The sequence below is a fragment of the Lolium rigidum genome, chromosome 7 (genome assembly GCF_022539505.1).
Source record: "Lolium rigidum isolate FL_2022 chromosome 7, APGP_CSIRO_Lrig_0.1, whole genome shotgun sequence".
In the NCBI taxonomy this organism is placed as follows: Eukaryota; Viridiplantae; Streptophyta; class Magnoliopsida; order Poales; family Poaceae; genus Lolium; species Lolium rigidum.
In genome coordinates, this window is record NC_061514.1 from 14,203,139 (window position 1) to 14,224,436 (window position 21,298).

The 21,298-nt window shown below is 49.5% G+C and overlaps 1 pseudogene; it reads right to left on the bottom strand.

Moving 5' to 3' along the window:
* Positions 1-4,400: 4,400 nt before the first annotated feature.
* Positions 4,401-7,945, bottom strand: LOC124674741 (annotated as a pseudogene).
* Between the last annotated feature and the right edge of the window lie 13,353 nt (positions 7,946-21,298).

Below are 21,298 nucleotides of genomic sequence, written 5' to 3' on the forward strand. Positions count from 1 at the left end.
CAACATTTTCATGTATGGATGCAAAATCAGTTATTTTTTCACATGGTCTGCAAAAGTAGTGTTAAATACTGCAACATTTAGAACTCGCATGTGTAGAATCACATAGGCAACATGTCCAACTAAATGCAGCAAAAGCGTTGAGGAAAATAGACGGCAACATATAATACATGAACAAAAGAATGCAGCAACAAAAATCAAATATGCAGCATGAAGACAATATCTCGGACACATGTCCAATTGTCCATAACCATTACAACATGGCATATGTGTGTATGTAGCAAATGACACACAACGCTGCAACAAATCGAAACAAGACTGCAACACTTTAAATTCACTAATATCCATCCCAAACAATGGAGACACCGACCTCGTCGCCCTTAGAGTCGCTTGCGCTGAATCAAGAGCGCTAGAGCCCCGTTGATGCCCATCGGGCCACCCCTAGCCCGCTTGCCTCAACCCATCATCTCACTGCGCTCGTATCCATGGGAAGTTGTTTATTAAAACATCCATGTGTACCATTCCATATGTGCAATAGGATCATGGGAGATGAGGTGAGGGGCCATGGTAGGAGTGGTGAAGAAGAGAGAGAAAATGAAGGAGGGCGTCGGGAGAAGCTAGGGGTTAGCAACACGGTGTGGTGATGATCGAGGGAGACGATTAGTTGACCAATTCCCTCAACTAGTCGGTCAAGGTTAATCATTTTGCGTTCTTATAAAGAATTTGGTTTTTTTTTGGTCTCCTCTCAACTAAGAAAAATTCATAAGACCTCAAGTGCAAATGAAAATAGTATTGTACTACAATGTGAATTTTGTGGAAAGTACATTTTGCGTCCCGGCGTGCACCACTTTTTGGTCGCCACCAGCGACGCGCCCTCACTCCTCTGCCTTGCCTCCCTTGCCCAGAACTGACATCTCTGTTCTCTCTATTTCTCTGTGCATGCTCACGGAGCACCATAGACATTCTCTAGATCTATCTAATGCGTACAATGCTTTGCGGACTTCGCTCGCATATCTGCACTGGTGCAGAACACCTCGTTCATGCCTATCACTGGAGCTCTGTCTGAAGATCAAGCATGCAAGGAACCTGGCCCTATGCGGCCCACACGTCATAAGGTAATGCTCAAGCCTTTGATCGGATGACAACGTGTCGTTTGAGCTTTTCCGAGGGTTTGAGATAAGAGAGAGGGAAAAAGTGAGCGAACAATTTGAAGCTGGACAAACTAAGTAGAACTAAGCAACGAGACGAATACCACGATCAATAAAGCCCCATGTTCTAACTTCTCAACAATGCCCCTCTGCGCACAAAAGAAACAAATATGGTGAAATTGGGTCACCCATCACATGGCAAAAAACTAAAAGGATCAGTTGAATCGAAAAGAATGGGGCATCTGGAGGAAGAATCGTAAGAAGTTGGCACTGGTCAAACAACCGACCCAGAGAGAGAGCCTGCTCACGGAACAGAACTGGTTTCATCAACTTAACGCCGAGCACTAAAGGATGAGTCCCTCCATTCCTGCTTAAAAACCTGCTCCTCAACTCAGTATTTCTGCCAGAACAAACGAGTGCTTTCAACAATAAGCAATACCCCAGCTTCCTTCTCTGATTTCTCTTATCGAATTTCATTCAGATTTTCCAGTATTCGGAGTTGCTTGGGAAAAGGTCTAGTCAGGGTCGGTTCTGTTCGGAGTTACGGGTTGATCGGGTTGTCTGTACACACTAATTAAGTCAACCTCAGTTCTGGTTCTTTATCTTGGAATACTCTCCGTTGTCCTGGAAGCAATGCTTGAAAGAAAGAGCGTGTAGTCTTCGTGGCGGGGACGAACTGGATTCGAACCAGATAAGAGGTGCATGAAAATAGAAAATCTTTTTTTATACTTTGGCAAAGGCTACACGAAATTTCACTCCCCGCAAAGAGCAGAAGAGCCAGCCGGAAATATCTGTTTTCCGGTAGAATGCTGAGGCGACCTAGGCAATGATAATTTAGAGTGGGTGAAATCTCCAAAGTGGCTACTTGTCTCATACTCCCTGGTCTGACATGCCTGATTCCAGCATATACTTCTATCTCTGCGTCTTTATAGTTTATATTCTTGTCTTCCCGTTTGGAGGCCCCCCACCTCTGCGCCAATTCTTCCCGGCCAATTCTCCTGCAGATTCCAATCCTTCCCTTACATATAGTGAACTGCAACGCCTCTGAATAAGAACACATACGGAGAGAGGGAGAGATTTTGGTTAAGTACGCTTCCATGGCTCGTGCGGAATGTGGGTGTGTGATCCCTCCTTCAAGTTGCTGCTCTCAAAATATGGGTAAGAAAACTATTCCTTCTTCCAACTTGCATTGTTATGCTTCCGCTGCTTCCTCCCTACTCGTCGAGCGGCTTCACCGGCGGATCAGGATCTCGATTCTTTGTGTCAAGCCTTCCGTAGCTGATACGATCGACCCATGCATCCTACGGGGCACTGACATCATCCTATTGTCGAATTTCAGAGAAACAACACGAGGAGATGGGCGACACGCAGAATCTGAACCTGGCAACGTATTTTTCTAGCTGGCTTTTGAAGTCGATCTTAACGGAATGCATGTGCTCATGATGTGTCATAACACATATTTTTAACATGACTAATATCATTATATCAGTCCTCTTCTACTTCTTTTTTTTTTGCAGTGGAATGCACATCACGGAAGCACTACGTGTCCAGCTCGACGTGCAACGCCGCCTGCATGAGCAGATGGAGGTGCTGTATATATTCCAAGAGAGTACCATTTTTAGAGATCACGATCTAGAACATATGATTTTTGAAGAAGAAAATCGCCGATATAAAAATGGCTTGTTGGAAAGAATAAAAAACAGAAACATAAATTTTGGTGTGTGTTGGCTGCAGATACAGCGAAGTCTACAGGTGAGGATAGAGGAGCAGGGAAGGAGGCTGCAGAAGATGTTCGAGGACCAGCTCCAGGCGAGCCGGAATAACGTGGCGGGGTCGTCCATGCCGGACGGCAGCAACGTAGACCTTGTCTTCCCGGCTACTGAAGACGACGACGACAACATGCAGCTTCTGTCCGTCGGTAGCAGCAGAGCCTAGTGAACTGCGACGCCTCTGAATAGATTTGCAGAACAGAAAAAAAGGTTCTATTGTCCATGGATGCTTGCTATCATGCTATGCTACTGGATAACCCCGACCAATCCTTAGCACATGCATCCAGGATAACCGTTGGCCTTTCTTCAACCATATAAAAACCAAATTATGAATAGAGGATTTGGTTTTGTTATAATTTCAAGCATGTAGATTTCGCGTGCACAGGCTTGTAAGAAAATAGGGACATGATTTATGGGTGAAAACACAGAAATGACACTTCCAATTAAGTGAAATTTTGGGTTCAGAGAAAGAGAGTGCTTACTGCCATGTCATGTCAATGCAAGAGTGTTTCTCCCTTGGTTTGGTTCCCTGAAATAGTCTGGGAGCATTCTTTATCTATGCAAGGAAATGGCAGCCACAAAAACATATGAAGCGTTAAAAAAATCTATAGTAATATCAACCGTGGTTGATCTCAAAGACATGCAAAAAAGGGAGCATTCAGGCTTGATAGTTTCATTAATCTTGATTCAAGACTAGTTCAGTCTCAAACCAGCATTGCAACGGACATTTCTAATCCATTCATAGTTGGTCACCAACGCTTATACACACTCAATGCATCCGTGTTCCTGATGTACGTGAATGTCTGACAAATATCGCCTATCAGTCGTCTGATAGCCGGAAAAAAAAAAGGAAACTTGGACGGCGTTGGACTTCTACCGTGCCTCTAGGGATTGGTCGACTGAGGTTGGTATTGGTTGCAGTTTCTGGCCTTGAACCATTAGGACATGCTTGTTGCGACCGTGAATGAAGTTTGGCCGCGCCAAGTGTGTCGATGGCCCAGGCAAGTGAAGATGCAAGAGTGTTCTCCCTTGGTTTGGTTCCCTGAAATAGTGTGAGAGCCTTTTTTTAGAATGGTAGCAAACGCACTGTTTTATCAAGGCTTTGGTTTAGTTAGGTCTCAGCTCAGCTAAACAAGCAGCACATCAAGTGCATGTTTGGTTTAGTTAGGTCTCAGCTCAGCTAAACAAGCAGCACATCAAGTGCAGGTGACAGTATTATTCAGGACCAGGCGAACTTCAACTTGTGGAGACCGTCACGCCGTGCAGGGAAAAGAAAAAGGGAACAAAATAACGTAAATTATAAAGAGCTGCAAAGTTCAAAAAATGAGGAACGCAACACAAAACCGTACATCTCCAATTCTTCAGCTTCGATAGCTCTACCTTTTTTTTTTTTTAGATTGATAGCTCTACCTAAACAGGCTAAACTATAGCCTCACGGTGAACCTGATATATGTTAGCTGGCACATTCAGTAAAATAGCAAGCACATTCAGTAAACATACACCCTTTTCAGAAAATAAGATCTCAATCTGGCACTCAAATATAAAGCTGAACTTTTACATAGTCAGCCAAGACATTTTGACACTAGGAAACTAAAATCTAACAATTCAGTAGAGGTTACACCAAATACTGGGCAGTAGCCGTTTACACATAGCAACTTGCAGGCTACCACAAATAATCTGTCTTCGTCCGACGCAAATCCATAATCCAGAACGCTGGAGAGATAGATACATATGCTACGCTGTCCATTTTGTCAAGAACACCATACTGTGTAAAGTTAGGCCTATCTGGCACCGCTGCAATCCTAGATCTGCAGCATGCACAGCAAGCACAACAAAGTGAACCAATGCACAAGTAGAAAAATCTGGAAACGCTTCAAGAAAATCAATTAGCTATTGTCCACTAACACTGATAACGGCAGACAGCGAGAATTCTAACCAGTTAATGAGGATATGCTATGTCCTTTGGATGAAGTGGTGCGAAAGCAACTCTGATAAGTCTGAAGCAGGAATGCTCTCCAAGCCGAACAGCTCTTGAAGTTGGGAATCACATAATATTGATGCATTCGGAGCATCCTACGCACAATAAAAGAGAACATAATGGGACAGGGAAGTACGATAGGAAAAATTTCTGCCACTACTTTATTGAAAAATATATGCTCCAAAAATGTAAAATTCTGCTACTATTCTGAAACTGGTCATTTAATTCAACAAAGTTGCTTCCTGTATATAAAACTTTTGAGATGGATGCAGTTCCAAACCACAATCTACATTCCAAAGTCAAACAATAATTGCAACATATCCAGATGACCAGACAGTCATGTCTTCCAGTGGGGAGGAGTAAGAACACATCAACTTGGTATTTTTCCCCAAGACACGCTACTACAACATTACACCCAGCTACTTTAGCATAAAAGGCATTATATTTCGATGATTTACCGCAGGAGAAAGAGAAGAATTACAGTTAGTGGATTATTAATTAGTTCTTGTGCTATTTACTCCTGAGCAGTGGTTTTCAAAGCATAGAATGTTTTCAGTAGATTCATTCAATATGTATCTCCAAGCAAAGAACATATCAGTAGCCTACAAAAAAAAGCTAAGACACATCCATACCTCAAGCTGATTTGCTTTAATGTAATCCCAAAGATACTTAAGGGCATCGTCATGAGGCACTGTTCCTTGAACACCAATAAATTTGGCTAGTGCATCAGAAACAACCACATAGGGTTGATTAACAGGAGGCATTTGTTGAGGAGCTGGACTGGGCGCCTTAAACTTTTTTGCTTCTTCTGCAATATCAAAACAATATATTTGAGAACTCCAAAATATAAAATTAAATACAGATATATATTATCAGGCAAATGTAGATAAATAGGAAACAAAAGCATGTACTTGTTGGATCAAGAGGAGTTATATGCTTGGCCAACAATTTGTTCATCTTAAACATGTCAGTGGCATCAGTTTCAAAAACGATCCGAAGTTCATCATTGCAAATGATCTTCCTTTTATCATCAGGGTCCTGAAGGTTATTCTGCCTGATATATGCCCATAACTGCTTCACAATCTGAATGAAGAGTACAATGCTAAATAATCAGAACTGGGTCGTGGGAGAAGTTAGTCAAGGGAAAGAAATCAGATGTTATTTTCTGATCTAGGTTAGTCAAGATATTGGAAGTACCTGAGTTCTTGACATGGCAGTATCGCCAACAACAGCCTGAAGCTCAGGTGAAATCGCACAAACTTTGTTTAAGCCACCAGGCCCACCTCTTTTCCGCTTAGCGCCACTGCAAAGAGTTATAAACATGTCACGCCAATCAGTTTACGTGCATGAGTGAATTGCATAAATATAATTACTATGCAATCCTGACCAGGATGATATAACAAAATCTGGGTGCTGGTTGTGAGACCACTACATGCAGCATTAAGTCAATATATTTTTCAAGCCGGATAGACTGGACGAGGTCCATTAGCAGAATAACTCAAAAGGCATATCCTAATACAACCTATGTATCAAGTCAGACAGAAAAGAAAAAGAAAAGGTGAAACACAAATCCAAAGAATAAAAGTAGAGAATATAGCATAATCCAGCATGTGCATGAAAAGCTGCTACCGTATATATTTGTTGTGCCGTCTTATTGCTGGACCCCCTCTCCCTTGTATGTGTTTAGAAGAGACAAGTATAGTCTACTGGCTGGGACCATTTAATCCAAATCAGGTTGGAAGAGTTAACACGGACAAAAGAGCATGAGGTTGCATTCAGTTTCTTGCGAGAAAGCTGAAGGAGATTCCACCGTTGAAAAGAACTATCCAAGTACAGCCTATTTTTTTTCCCCAAAAAGGATCAAGTGCAGACAGCTTAATTTGTAGTATGTACAATAAAGCATAACTCTTTCCTGATCTTGAAGCCCTATATGTGTAATATGACACGAAATACATGATTGAATTGTGCACAGGAAGCTCAGCATGCAGTATTTGGCCAATCAAATTAGCAATGCTTAGTCTGGTTGAAGGGCAAGAATTGGCAGACAGAATAAGTACTCCAAAGTACCAACAAACAAACAGTTACTGTGGCAATCAGCCATAACAATGAGCTGAAGACCAGACTACTAAAGTCCGTCAGTAAACCGATGACTACAGAGTGGACAGACAGCAAATTTTCTCATAGTAAGATACTGAGCCCATAAACCTAAGCACGAATTTACCATTTCATGAATCCAGATGAGCACAGCTAGCAAATCCGTACAATTGGCAACGCTAATGAAATGAATCGACCAGCTAAATGTCAACAACCTGGGTTGCGGCGCAATTCAGCAAGAGGTGGAGTGTACCAATCAAGTCGATTTGGGGAAAGAAAACCCTAATTCGATAAAAATCTCACCTTTCCTTGTTGCCGTCGGCGCCGGCGGGCGGCGCGGCGGCGGGGGAAGCCATGCCCCCGACCCCGACCCCGGGACCGGGCGGCTGCTGGAAGGAGACTGTCCCGCCGGCGGCGACCCCGGCGAGGGCGTTGGTGTAGCGGAAGGCGAGCGGGGGCGGCGGGTAGAAGGCCATGGCCGGGACGGGCGGCTGCGGGGAGACCGCGGAGACGTTGGTGGCCGAGACGGCGGGTGAGAGGACGGGCGTGAGCTGCTGCGGCGGCATGGTCTGGTAGATGTACTGCGGCTGCATCACGGCGGCGAACTGCTGCTGCTGCTGCTGGAAGTCGAGCGGGAGTTGCTGGAGGTGCTGCTGCTGCTGGAGCTGGGGGAGCGGCGGCTGGGGCTGCTGGTTGAGGAGCGTGGAGGGCGTCGGGGAGGAGGCTGGGGGCGGCGGCGGGGGAGTGGTGTGAGGCTTGGGGGGAGGGAGTTGGAGGCGGGGGCCGAAGAAGAGGTCCATCTGGTCGCGGATGTAGGGCGCCTTGTGGGAGAGGTCGACCCCGAGCTGCGCCTGCGCCCGCTGCAGCACGGCGGCGAGCGAGGCGGTGGTCTCCCCGGCCTCGAGCGAGCCGCGCAGCAGCGACTCCACGCAGCCGGCGATCTCCTGGTCCGACACCATGGCTGGTGGGCGCGCGGGAAGAAGAAGGAGAAGAAGGAAAAAAAACTCAAATCTCGCCCGCGAAAAACCTCGCTCGATTCCCCTCTCTCTGTCTCTGCAGCCTGGCCTCTCCCCCGCTCCGCCTCTCTCTCCCTCTCTCTATCTTTCTCTCTCCTGATGAGACTTTCTCTCTCCTCGCCCGCCTCGCCTAATCTGTTTTGTTAAGTAGGGTTTCTTTCCCATCGTCGGGAGGGGATGACGAAAAGGACGGCACGCACTGCCGACGCGCCCACGCGGCCCGCTGGCGGTTGGGTCCCTTTGTTATGGGGCCCGCGTGTCAAGGGGTGAGGTAGGGATGAGATGCGTGTCGAGAGGAGGAGAGGAAGGTGCGGTGAGGAATGACGAGTGTGCCCTCGGGTTTGGATGCGGTTGTTGAGTGGGCGTCGGGCGCGTTTCTGCAAGGGTGGGCCCGCCCGGACGTGTCTGTCTACGGTTGCACGGAGAAGATGACCTAGCGTGGGCTGGGCCGAGGCTAGGGGGTGGGCTAGATTTGGGCTGCGTAGAGAGCAGTCCGCCCAGTCCCTTGCTCGAAGAAAATGTGGCCCGTCCGACCCAGTCGACAGCATTTATCAGCTGGTCTCTGTTCCGTGCCAGCAGTTTTTGCCGAGGTCGTTTCTTTTTCGATCTCCCGCAACTTCCTTTCCGTCTTCTTCCAAGATCGACCCGATTTGATTCCGTCTCCCATTCGGTTCACAAGCCTATGACACCATATAAGAAAAACAGATCCGCTCTGCTCTTCACCGCGCGCCTCACCGTCGTCGTCACGATCAGGGGCACATGGCACGCCCTCCGGTGTCCGCGCTCCCAAGGGAGATGCTGCAGGAGATCCTCCTGAACCTGCCCACCGCCGACATCCTCCGCTGCCGCTGCGTCTGCACGCTCTGGCGCCGCGTCGCCACCAACGCCTCCTTCCAAACCCTCCACGCCGCCAGACACGCCGCTGCCGCCAAGCAGGACCGTCCCGCGCTCGCGCTGCTCGTCTCGGAGAAGCGCGAGCCCGGCGGGTGCGCCGACGCGGCCGTGTTCCACGCCTCCTCGGGAAAGCCCATGTGCACCCTCGCCAACCCGCCGGGCCACCGCCTCGCCAACCTCTGCCACGGGCTCCTCTGCTTCGCGCCCCGCGCCGGCGGCCGTCTGCAACCCCGTCACCGGCCACAAGCTGGACCTCCCCCGGGCGCCGCCGCTCGGGGGGCTAGGCATAGAGCAGCGCCAGCTCTACGCGCTCGGGTTCAGCCCGGCCACCAACGAGCACAAGCTGTTCCGGCTCTCCTCCACCTCGTCCGACTACTGGAGGACCGGCGGGACCGCCCTGGACGTGTGCACGTTAGGCGACACGCGCGGCTGGCGCGAGCACCCGTACCTGGTCCCGCATCGCCCGGTGGACGACGACGGCTCGCCGCCGGTGCTCGTCGGCGGCGCGCTGTACGTGGTCACGTGCAGGGACCACAACGACAGGAGGCCCGACAGGATTTTGCAGATCGACGTGGCGACCGAGGCGCACTGCACGTACCGTCTTCCGCGGTTCGAGGACCCCGTGGACGACGTGCGGGTGACCCCCTTCGACCTCAGCGGGCGGCTGTGCCTAGCCGTCGACACGGTGCACTGGTGCCGCCCGAAGCTCGTCTTCTGGGTCGTGGCGGTGGGCAGCGACGAGGAAGGCCGGTTCTACTACCACTGGCACCCGCGCTACAGCTTCCATCTAGACGCCGACCTCACCGCCGGCGGCACCTTGCGGTACGACTGCTACAGCGGCCTGCCGAGGTCTGCGTGGCTTGACGACCATGGGATACTGTGCTACAGGGTCGGTGACACCCTCTACATGTACGACACCGACGGCTACTCGCCGTGTTCCCATCTTGGTACCCTGCCCTGGAACCAGCAGCTCCAGCTCCCGCCGGCCGACGAGTCGCCGTCGACTCACAGATCGTGGAATGTCTGCGGGGGTTTTCGTCCCACCCTGCTCTCGCCTCTCGCCTTTGCGTTGCCGCCATCCTTGCACGCCCAAGAGCAATATGAGCACGTCTTGCTGCGTGCGTTGCGATCTAACAAACCAGAGCAACGACGACGCCTTCCACCAGCCGGGTGTCGCACCAATTGCAACGACCCAGCTGCCAAGAGGATTTGTAGATGAAGAAACTGCCTAGCAACTCAATTACCCCCCTCATGTCCAAGGGCTCATGTGTCGTGTCGTGTCCTTGATGAAAGTGGTGGCTTCAAGTTCGGCATTGTTGGGATGAAAGACACAAAATCAACCGATGTTTGGACTTGTCATTGTTAGACAACTTGTACACCACGTACAATACGGTATGGAGTAGAACTGCAGCCGTATATATAGGCCCTATGCACTACAACATTAGGGGCTTTTCCGACTCTATATAACACGTACCCGAGGCCTCCAACGAGGCCATCGTTTCCGCCATGCTGCGATAATATGGTATTAGAGTCACTCTTCCTAACCTAGCTGCCGGACAATCTCAAAACCCTAAAACTCTCTCTCTCTCTCTCTGATCATGAACTCTCTCTCTCTCTCTCTCTGACATGTTCGCTCATGTGGTTGGCCTTGGGACCACCGACGTGGTTTGGTCCGTCATCACGTCCATGTTCTCAGGCCCGTCCATGTTCGAGGTCAATCACATGTGTGGCTCTCTGAACAGCACCAAGAAGGGCTCCCTCGCCACTGCCCAATACTTCTCTAAGATGAAGACCTTCAACTCCGAGCTCATCGCCCTCAGCAAGCCCATAGATGAAAGGGAGCTGGTCAACTACATCATGAACAGTCTAGACAGCTCCTACAACGACGTGCATATTTTAACCATCATGCATTTGTTAAACTAACTAGCTAGAAATAATAGAAATTAAACAATGAACTATACACATGCATATTTTATCAATGACACATGAAAGGTTTAAGTTGCTAACCGCGATCGAGGAGGGAAAATAAATGAGAAAGCTCAAGTGTGGCTCGGACACTTCATATCATATTTGTTTCATGCTCTCGGGTATTTCATCGAACACCTTGTGTGCATAAGAGGAACCAAAAGCAAACCCACCACCCCTTGTGAAGATTGTGAAGAGAAGTGGCACCAAATGGCTAAGTGAAGTGAGCTGAGCTGCCTTTTATAGGGATGGGCCTTTAGTCCCGGTTGGCCTGGCTAACCGCGACTAAAGGCCTTCGGGCCAGGCCTGAGGACCTTAGGAGAAAGCCCATGGAACAAGAAGGCCCACGGAACAAGAAGGCGACGAACATGACAGTGAAGCCCTTAGGAGGCTTTGGGCGAGAAGATGGACCTGGGAGATGAATGTCATTGTCGGATGGAGAGATGAGGCCGAGGGTGCGCAGCTTGTTCACTTCGCGATTCGAAATGGTGGAGGCGCTCCAATCACGGCTGACCTTGCTCGTGCCTGACGCGCTGGTGCTCTTCTTCTTTCCCATGGCGTCTGGAGCTCTTGAGAAAAAGGACAGAGGTGAAAGGAAAAGATGAGGAAGAAGATGAGCAGTGTGGAAGCGTAAAAAGTGAAAACAATGGGAAGACCCCTTATTTATAGCATGAGCTGATGAGAAATCATGGCCATAACTCCAAAGCCATCGTGGGAGGTGGAAAGAAATCCAGTCATACACGTGTCACTCTAAGAGAAACGGAACCGGCGACCCATTATTCCGCGGAAATCGAGGAGGTGCCTCGGTCAATGCACAAGCACGGGTCATTTCCTAAAACTGCCCGCGCAGAAGTAGGTTGGGCCTGTCAGGTCACGTCTTGTCAGTCAAACCACAGCAGTGGAGACGTCATCAGTGATGTCATGAAAGGCGTTGACTCTGATTGAAGCATCCGAGGAAAAACTAAATTATTGAGTGAATCAACTTGAGTCTATGCACGGTTGAAAACATCCGCACCTAGACTCGGGGGCTACTCCCATCGGGAGCGCTGGACGCGCACCCGATAAATTTATACGAAGAAGAAAACTAGGAGCCCAAGTGCTACTCCCATCGGGAGCGCCGATTACGCACCCGACAAACTTTTTTGCACTCCAGGATCATGCCCGGGGACTTGATTATGTGTAGAGTAGCGTTGTTTTACCTTCGGTAGTTAACCAGCAAAGCTGGGTACGTTATTCAATATCCTTTACGCATTAAACCCTTACTTGAGTAATTGAAGCCCCGATGCAAATGTATCTGATGACCTATGAAGGCCTGCGGAAAGTTTCGGGAGAGAAGAAGACATTCGAGTGGCACAACTTGAGTCTACGCACGGATTACAAGCATCCGTACCTAGACTCGGGGGCTACTCCCATCGGGAGCGCTGGACGCGCACCCGATAGAAGGAGATGATGCTATTACAAGAAGGACAAGAAGTATCAAGGGAGAAGAACATTCGGTGGAGGCATGCTTTAGTCTCTACCCGAAAAAACTTCGGCTAGACACTCGGGGGCTACTGACAAGGGCATTATCCTTCGGGTAACTGATATTGCCCTATCATGTACGGCCCAACTGGAGGCCCATGAAGACACTCAAAGGCAAGGTGGGCCACTACGTCGGTGCCGAAGGAGGTTCCTTGAAGAACAAGACGAAGAAAAGAAGAATACAAGGAAAGTCTAGAACTAGGATCTTTTGTAACCTAGTCGTACCCGGACAGATCTCTCGAGACCTGGCCCCCTACATAAGGGCCAGGAGAGGGGCTGCCGAGGGACACGCGCAATCTTAGTAATTTTAGCCACCATAAGTCCAGAGCTAGGTCCGCGTAGAACTTAGCCTCTCGACGAGATCACAGCCGAAACCTTCGGCACCCTATTGTAACCCGATATTTTCATAATCAAGATCAGACAGGCAGGACGTAAGAGTTTTACCTCATTGAGGGCCCCGAACCTGGGTAAATCGCTCTTCCAGCTTGTTTGATAACCGATGGCTCGTGTCAGCTTACAGGATTCCATCTACCCTAAGCCCCAAACGGAGGGCATTGCCGAGGAGTACCCTCGACATAGGCCTTGGATGTCGGACGGGTACCATCCGCCGCCAAGGTGATGCTCAAGAAAATAGCTTCCCAACTCCACTGCTGGTTGACGCTTCGGCTCACCCAATCAATTCCTCCATCCTTCACCACCTCGGAGCATGATAGAGGACTAAGACTAGAGGAAGAGAAGCGCCTTGCAGCAGAGGATTCTTCACCAACACCATCGATGCAAAGCGACCCGCCTTCAGACTCACCATTCCTGCCACGGATAGGAGGAGGCACGAGGAGATGATAGGCTTGAAGAAGAACCCGAAGTATCCTCTTACTGAAGAAGACCTCGCATGGAGGCCAGAGACCACTGCTGAACGCCAGGGTCACCAAGGGGATACTTCGCCTCTCCTCGCCACCACGGCTGGCAAAAGGTGCCGAAGCTCCTGGATTTTTGGCGCCCCACCGCCCCTCCTCCTCGCCACCTCGGCCGGCCATGAAGAACAGAGGAGCTCCACACCCAAATGCTAGAAGGTGGACAGTAGCCACTTCTTTATTTAGGGAGACGGTGATTTCCCTCAGCATCTCCAGCTCCTGCCATCAGAGTAACCAGAGAAGAGAGAGAGATCCTAAAGCAGACGAGATCTGGGCGCCAAGATCTGTTGCTCGCCTCCAACTACCGGGCAGAAAGCCCACTACTGGCACATGGCCTAAACTACTAGCTACCATAGCTACTCCGGCGCCCCCTTTCTCCATCTTCGGCCGGCAGCGCCGCCGGATCGGAGTCGGGGGCGGCCCGGTAAGGTTTGTGTGGCTACCAAGGGGAGAGAGCAAGAGAGGTGGGAGGGGAGGGGAAAGAGAACGGCCGAGAAAACTTGAATAGAAGCCGTTTCAAGATAGTAACTCCAGCAGATCAGAGTCACTAACCTTATGGAAAAATGGTAGAATAAAACTAAAAGTACACAATTCTTATGGTTCGTTTGGTTGTTTGCTTTGGGCCTTGGTATTGGACATTTGGGAGGTCTGAGCCCCGAGTACCCCAATTTCATTTGTTTGATAGATCTTCGTATTGCAGCTGGGCATTCGGCCTCGATATCAACCCCATGTCCGAATAGGCAAAAAAGAGAGGAGCAAATGTCGAGAGATTGGGATGTATTCACTTGCTCGCACGACCGCACCGATTCGCTCTCTTCCTCCCTCTACTTGCATGGGGAAACTCGCGGGCGGAAACCTAACATCGTCGGCGGCAGAGATACTCTCGCCCTCCCGGCATCCTTCTCTTGCTGGGAACAGAGCTGTCGGACTCCCACCCCACCTTCCTCACCCCCGCTACCTTCTATGTTGTTGCCTCTTTCTCTCTCCCTCACGCCCTCGCATCTATGTCATTTTTGTGTGCATGATTTGAGTTTTCTCCGACCACCTCCCGTTCTTCGGCGTCCGTAGTCCGGCAAAGTTTGTTGTCGCAGGACCCCCTCCCCTACCCTGAGCTAGCTAGGACATGCCTTCCTCCTCTATCCCTGCTTTTTGGAGGTCCCCATTGAGATTTGAAAACAATGGTTGCTGATGTGGTTTGGTTCATGTCACATTAATTTGCTTGTTGTGTTGAGAGCTTGTCATTTGTGCTTGCTATCCTAAGAACTTGTAATTTTACTCGTATGCGAATATGTAGTGTGTATGATTTGGGCTTGTGTTATCATGATGTGGTCGCTTATGATGGATTATGCATGGAACTTGATATTATGTTGTCAAACTATTGGAGAATATTATTGTTGGTATGTAGTGTTCTCAACATAATATTTGTTGCTAGTAAAACAATATCCTACTGTTCTCAAAATATTGTGGTTGTTGTGTACAAAACACAGTGTAATGATCGAATAGTCCTTGGACTGAAACGCATCCCTTTTGCCATCCAAACAATATTTGTCATTCAACTTCAATATGTACTATGGGTTTCGAATATCTAACACATCCAAACAGAAATATTGACATTCGCTCTCAATATCAATATCCTAGATATGATTGGACATTCAACCCAATACAATATCTAGCCCCCAATGCAAACATCTAAACAAAATATTAGACTAATCATGTAAGAAAGAATCACCATAGGTGAGCCGGTGACGACGAGTCCAAATATAGGTCAATCTGGGGTTTCTTTTGTCCCAAAAGCCGAGTTCCGAGGTGATATGAGGATAAATTGCTAGCAGCAGTTGCTTCATCTCTACTACGTATCCTCTTGGCAGCTCGCTGGTTCCAACATGTGCGACAACCGGATGGTGCAGAGCGTCGTGGTTGTTTTGATTTGTGAGATCGCAGCGCACGCAGCAAGGTGTGCTCAAATTTCTCTTCTGATGGCGGCGACACAAGGGTGAGAGGCGAGAGCAGGGTTGGACGATAGCCCCCGCAGACATTCCATGATCGGTCATCCGATGGTGGCTCGCCGGTCGCCGGGAGCTGGAGCTGCTCGTCCCAGTTCAGAGTACGAACATGGGGACACCGCGAGTATCCGTTGGTGTCGTACATGTACAAGGTGTCACCAACCCTGTAGCACAGCATCCCATCGTCGTCAAGCCACGCACCCCTCGGCAGGTTGCTATAGCCGTCGTACTGCATGGTGCCGCCGCGTGTAAGGTTGGCGTCTAACTCTAAGCTGTAGCGCCGGTGCCACCCTTCCTCGTTGCTGCCCACCGCCATGACCCAGAAGACGAGCTTTGGGCGATACCACTTCACCGTGTTGACGGCGAGGCACAGCTGCCCGCTCAGCTCAAAGACGCTCACCCGCACGTCATCCACGGGTTCCTCGAATTCCGGAAGACGGTCAGTGCGGTGCTCCTCGCTCGCCACATCGATCTGCAATATCCTGTCGGGCCTCTTGTTCCTGTCCCCTCTGCACGTCACCACGTATAGCGTGCCGCCGACGAACACCGGCGGCGAGCCGTCGTCTACCGGGCGATGCGGGAACAGGTCCGGGTGTTGGCGCCACCCCCGCCTGTCGCCTAAGGTGCACACGTCCACGGTGCTCTCATCATCAGCCATCGAGGAGGAAAGCCGGAACAGCTTGTATTCGTTGGTGGGCGGGCTGAATCCCAAGGCGAACACATGGCGTCGTCCCAGTCCTAGCCCTCCGAGGGACGGCGCCTCGGGAAGCTCAACCTCCTGGCCGGTCACGGGGTTGCAGACGACCGCCGGCAAGTCGCCACTGCGGGGCGCGAAGCAGATGAACCCGTTGCAGAGGTTTGCGAGACGGTAGCCTGGGGCTTTGGCGACGCTGCACATGATCTTTCCCGACGAAACGTCGAACACGCCCGCCTCGTAGCAGCCGCCGGGCTCGCACTTCTCCGAGACGAGCAACGCGAGATCCTTGTCGGCGCCGACGTATCTGGCTGCGTGGAGCTGTTGGAAGGAAGCGTTCCGGACGACGCTGCGCCACAGCGTGCAGACGCAGCAGCACCGGAGGATGTCCGCGGTGGGCAGCTTCAGGAGGATCTCCTGCAGCATCTCCCTTGGGAGCGCGGACACTCGAGGGCGTGCCATCTGCCCCTAATCGTGACGACGGTGAGGTGGTGACCGTATCGCAAAGCGGGCTCAGTTTATTTATGGACTAAATGAGCCTTTGCCGAATAGGAAACTAAATCAAATCGGGTCCGGGTCATGGTAGAAGACGGAAAGGAAATTGCGGGAGATCGAAACAGAAACGACCACGGCAAACTGCTCGCACGGAACTTACCAGCCGATGGAAAATGATTTTATTGGACGTGGTTCACAATGTCAACGATAGGAACCGTACTTGAGTCCATACGATTTCGTGTTAATATAGGAGGCACAAAGTTGGGTTGTACAAGATGCAGGTATCGGTATACAACATACGGTATACCAAAATATAAAGACTATTACATCTAACACTTCTCCTCAATCTAAACATTTGGAAAAGTTTACATTATGTTTAAACTCATCTAACTATTTTACTAGAAGTGTCTTTGTAAAGTTACCTGCAACTTGATCTTTGCTCGAAACAAATTTGATGTCCAGTAGGTTGTTAGCAACTCTCTTTCTAACAAAGTGAAAATCTATCTCAATATGTTTAGTGTGAGCATGAATCACTGGATTGACAGACAAGTAGACCCAGATTGTCACACCAAAAACATGGCTTTTCCTTTAGTTTAACATCAAGTTCACCAAGGAGGGCTTCAACCCAAATTAATTGTGCTGTAGCATTTGCCAAGACTTTGTATTCAGTCTCTGTTGTGGCTTCTTTTCTCGCACTCCAAGAAACCAAATTTGATCTAACAAATATAGCAAATCCACTAGTAGATCACCTACCATCAATAGATACTGCCCAATCTGCATCAGAGAAGGCACTGAGGAGTGTAGATCAGGATTTAACACATGTAGTTCCAACTTTTGAGGTGTCTTGTATATATCTAAGAATACGCTTCACAGCTGACCAATGTTCTGTAGTAGGAGCATGGAGAAACCGATAGACTATATTCACAGAATAAAACAAGTCTGGGCGTGTAAATGTCAAATACTGTAATCCTCCAACAATGTTGCGATACTGAGTATTGTCTTCAGAACCCAGAGGTTAGTAAGAGACAATTGTTCTGTAGAGGATAAAGGTGTAGGTGCAGCTTTACAGCCACGCATGCCAACCTTTGCAAGCAAATCTGTAGGATATTTCTCCTACGTCAGAATCAATCCATTCGGCGTCTTCTTGACCTCAATACCAAGAAAGTAATGTAGATCACCTAGAACTTTAATGGCACAAATTTCATTGAGATCTCGAAGCAGAATATTAATGGCATCATCAGAAAAACCTGTTACTATAATATCATCAACATAGATCAACACATAAATGATGATACATGATCTGTCATAGAGAAACAGTGATGTGTCGGCCTTGGAGGGAAATAAACCAAAACTCAAATTTTGAGTTGAGCTTGGAGTACCAGGCTCGAGGTGCTTGTTTCAGTCCATATAAAGCCTTGTCAAGTTTGCAAATATGGTGAGGAGCGTGAGGATTTTTTATTTTTAAAACCTAGAGGCTGTGCGGGGTGAACTCATAGGAGCCGAATCGGATCGGACTCCCCAAGATTGGTGATGCTGACGGCGTTGACGAAGCTGTCGACGACATGGATGGATCTGCCGATGACGAATCTTGTGCCAACAGGTTTCCCACAGACGGCGCCAATTGTCGAGGGTACTCCTCGGCAATGCCCTCCGTTTGGGGCTTAGGGTAGATGGAATCCTGTAGGCTGACACGAGACATCGGTTATCAAACAAGCGGGGAGAGCGATTTACCCAGGTTCGGGGCCCTCGGTGAGGTAAAACCCTTACGTCCTGCCTGTCTGATCTTGATTATGAAAATATTGAGTTACAATGGGATGCCGAAGGTTTCGGCTGTGATCTCGTCGAGAGGCTAAGTTCTACGGGGACCTAGCTCTGGACTTACGGTGGCTAAAATTGCTAAGATTGCGTTTGTCCCTCGGCAGCCCCTCTCCTGGCCCTTATATAGGGAGCCAGGTCTCGAGAGATCTGTCTGGGTACGACTAGGTTACAAAGGACCCTAGTTCTAGACTTTCCTTGTATTCTTCGTCTCTTCATCTTGTTCTTCAAGGAATATTCTTCGGCACCGACGTAGTAGTCCACCTTGTCATCGAGTGTCTTCATGGGCCTCCAATTGGGCCGTACAGGATAGGGCAATAACAGTTATCCGAAGGGTAATGCCCACGTCAGGAGTCTTCTGGAATAAGCGGACGAAATGACAGAACCGGGATTTCCACACTCGGAAGTGGAAATTGATCAGGAGGAGGTGAAGCAGGTCCAGAGGAGCTGGGAGGTATGTCTTCTGTCGGCCGCACAGGTGGCAGCGGGATAACTGTTGTCACGGGTGGGGCTTCGGGTGCTATTTCGCGAGTCCTCCCAGGGGCAGAATGGCTGATGTTCAAGGCCGGACTGAAAAAAAAGCAGGAAAGGATGTCAGTACAACCGAAAGCGTTTAACACAGAAAAAGCAATGATAGCACAAGTGTGTTTACCCGGAGGACATAGGTGGTTCCTTGGGGGCGGTATTCTTATCTCGGCGAGGAGGTTTGCTGCCGCTGGCTTTGGGGCGTTTAGCCGGTGGAACCACTGTGGAAACTGTGGTTGTGCTGGCGCGCTTCCGGGTTGTAGTCTTCTTGACTTTGCCGTGGCCAACAGCAAGGGGAGCAACATTCTCCACTACGTGAGCATTGGGATCTGTTAAACCCAGGATCCAAACAGTTTGCAAATAAGAGGGGAAAAGAGTTAATACCTCCAAGATAACGAATCATCCTCATCATCGTCATCAGCCCAAGTCCTTAAGGGATGCTCGATAGGGACCTTACCAGTGTCGGAGACGACGATGGCGTTGTCGACATTGAGATCGGGCTCAGTGGCGGCGGTGTCGGGATCTTCATTGTCAACTTCTGCCCGGTCAGCCGGGAAGACGATGGTGGCATTCTCGGTCAGCTGTCGTTCAAACCTCTGTCGGGATAAAAGATTCAACAAGAGGAACCGATTACTTCATGAGATAAACATCAAAGAAAGAAAAATGCTGGATTAAATTAAAGTATATCGGCGAAGTTACCTGAGGCGGCGTGTTAGCGCGGCTTTACGACTCCTAGTCCCAGTCCCAATCCGGCCCCATGTCGGTTTGCGCGATGGCCTTGACCTGCGCAAGCACCTCCGGCTTTTCGAGCTTGAAGGTGGTCATCCGGGTGGGATCCAGACAGCCGCTCATTTGACAAATCTTGTGGCTGCGCCGCTGAAGTGGCGAAACCCTTCGGGTGATGAACGTACGCACAAGGTCATCTAGCGTGGGAGGCTGGAATCGTGCATCTCTCAGATGAGGGTGTAGATCTGTTTGGTTTCAGCAAGGTGATGACGCGTAAAGCACACGCCCGTTGGGAACCCCAAGTGGAAGGTGTGATGCGTACAGCAGCAAGTTTCCCTCAGTAAGAAACCAAGGTTTATCGAACCAGTAGGAGCCAAGAAGCACGTTGAAGGTTGATGGCGGCGGGATGTAGTGCGGCGCAACACCAGGGATTCCGGCGCCAACGTGGAACCCGCACAACACAACCAAAGTACTTTGCCCCAACGAAACAGCTGAGGTTGTCAATCTCACCGGCTTGCCGTAACAAAGGATTAGATGTATAGTGTGGATGATGATTGTTTGCGAGAAAACAGTAGAACAAGTATTGCAGTAGAGTGTATTCAATGTAAAAGAATGGACCGGGGTCCACAGTTCACTAGAGGTGTCTCTCCCATAAGATAAATAGCATGTTGGGTGAACAAATTACAGTCGGGCAATTGACAAATAGAGAGGGCATGACCATGCACATACATGATATGATGAGTATTGTGAGATTTAGTTGGGCATTACGACAAAGTACATAGACCGCTATCCAGCATGCATCTATGCCTAAAAAGTCCACCTTCAGGTTATCATCCGAACCCCTTCCAGTATTAAGTTGCAAACAACATACAATTGCATTAAGTATGGTGCGTAATGTAATCAATAACTACATCCCTGGACATAGCATCAATATTTTATCCCTAGTGGCAACAAGCACATCCACAACCTTAGAACTTTCTCGTCACCGTCCCGCATTTAATGGAGGCATGAACCCACTATCGAGCATAAATACTCCCTCTTGGAGTTAAGAGTAAAAACTTGGCCGCAGCCTCTACTAATAACGGAGAGCATGCAAGATCATAAACAACACATAGGTAATAGATTGATAATCAACATAACATAGTATTCTCTATCCATCGGATCCCGACAAACACAACATATAGCATTACAGTATAGATGATCTTGATCATGTTAGGCAGCTCACAAGATCCGACAATGAAGCACATAAGGAGAAGACGACCATCTAGCTACCGCTATGGACCCATAGTCCAGGGGTGAACTACTCACTCATCACTCCGGAGGCGACCATGGCGGTGAAGAGTCCTCCGGGAGATGATTCCCCTCTCCGGCAGGGTGCCGGAGGCGATCTCCCGAATCCCCCGAGATGGGATTGGCGGCGGCGGCGTCTCCGGAAGGTTTTCCGTATCGTGGCTCTCGGCATCGGGGGTTTCGCGACGAAGACTATATGTAGGCGGAAGGGCAGCCTCGGAGGGGTCACGGGGCCCCACACGCTAGGGCCGCGCGGCCCCCCGGGCCGTGCCGCCCTAGTGTGGCGGCGCCCCGTGGCCCCACTTCGTCTTCTCTTCGGTCTTCTCGGAAGCTTCGTGGCAAAATAGGCCCCCGGGCGTTGATTTCGTCCAATTTCGAGAATATTTCCTTACTAGGATTTCGAAACCAAAAACAAGCAGAAAACAAAGAATCGGCTCTTCGGCATCTCTTTAATAGG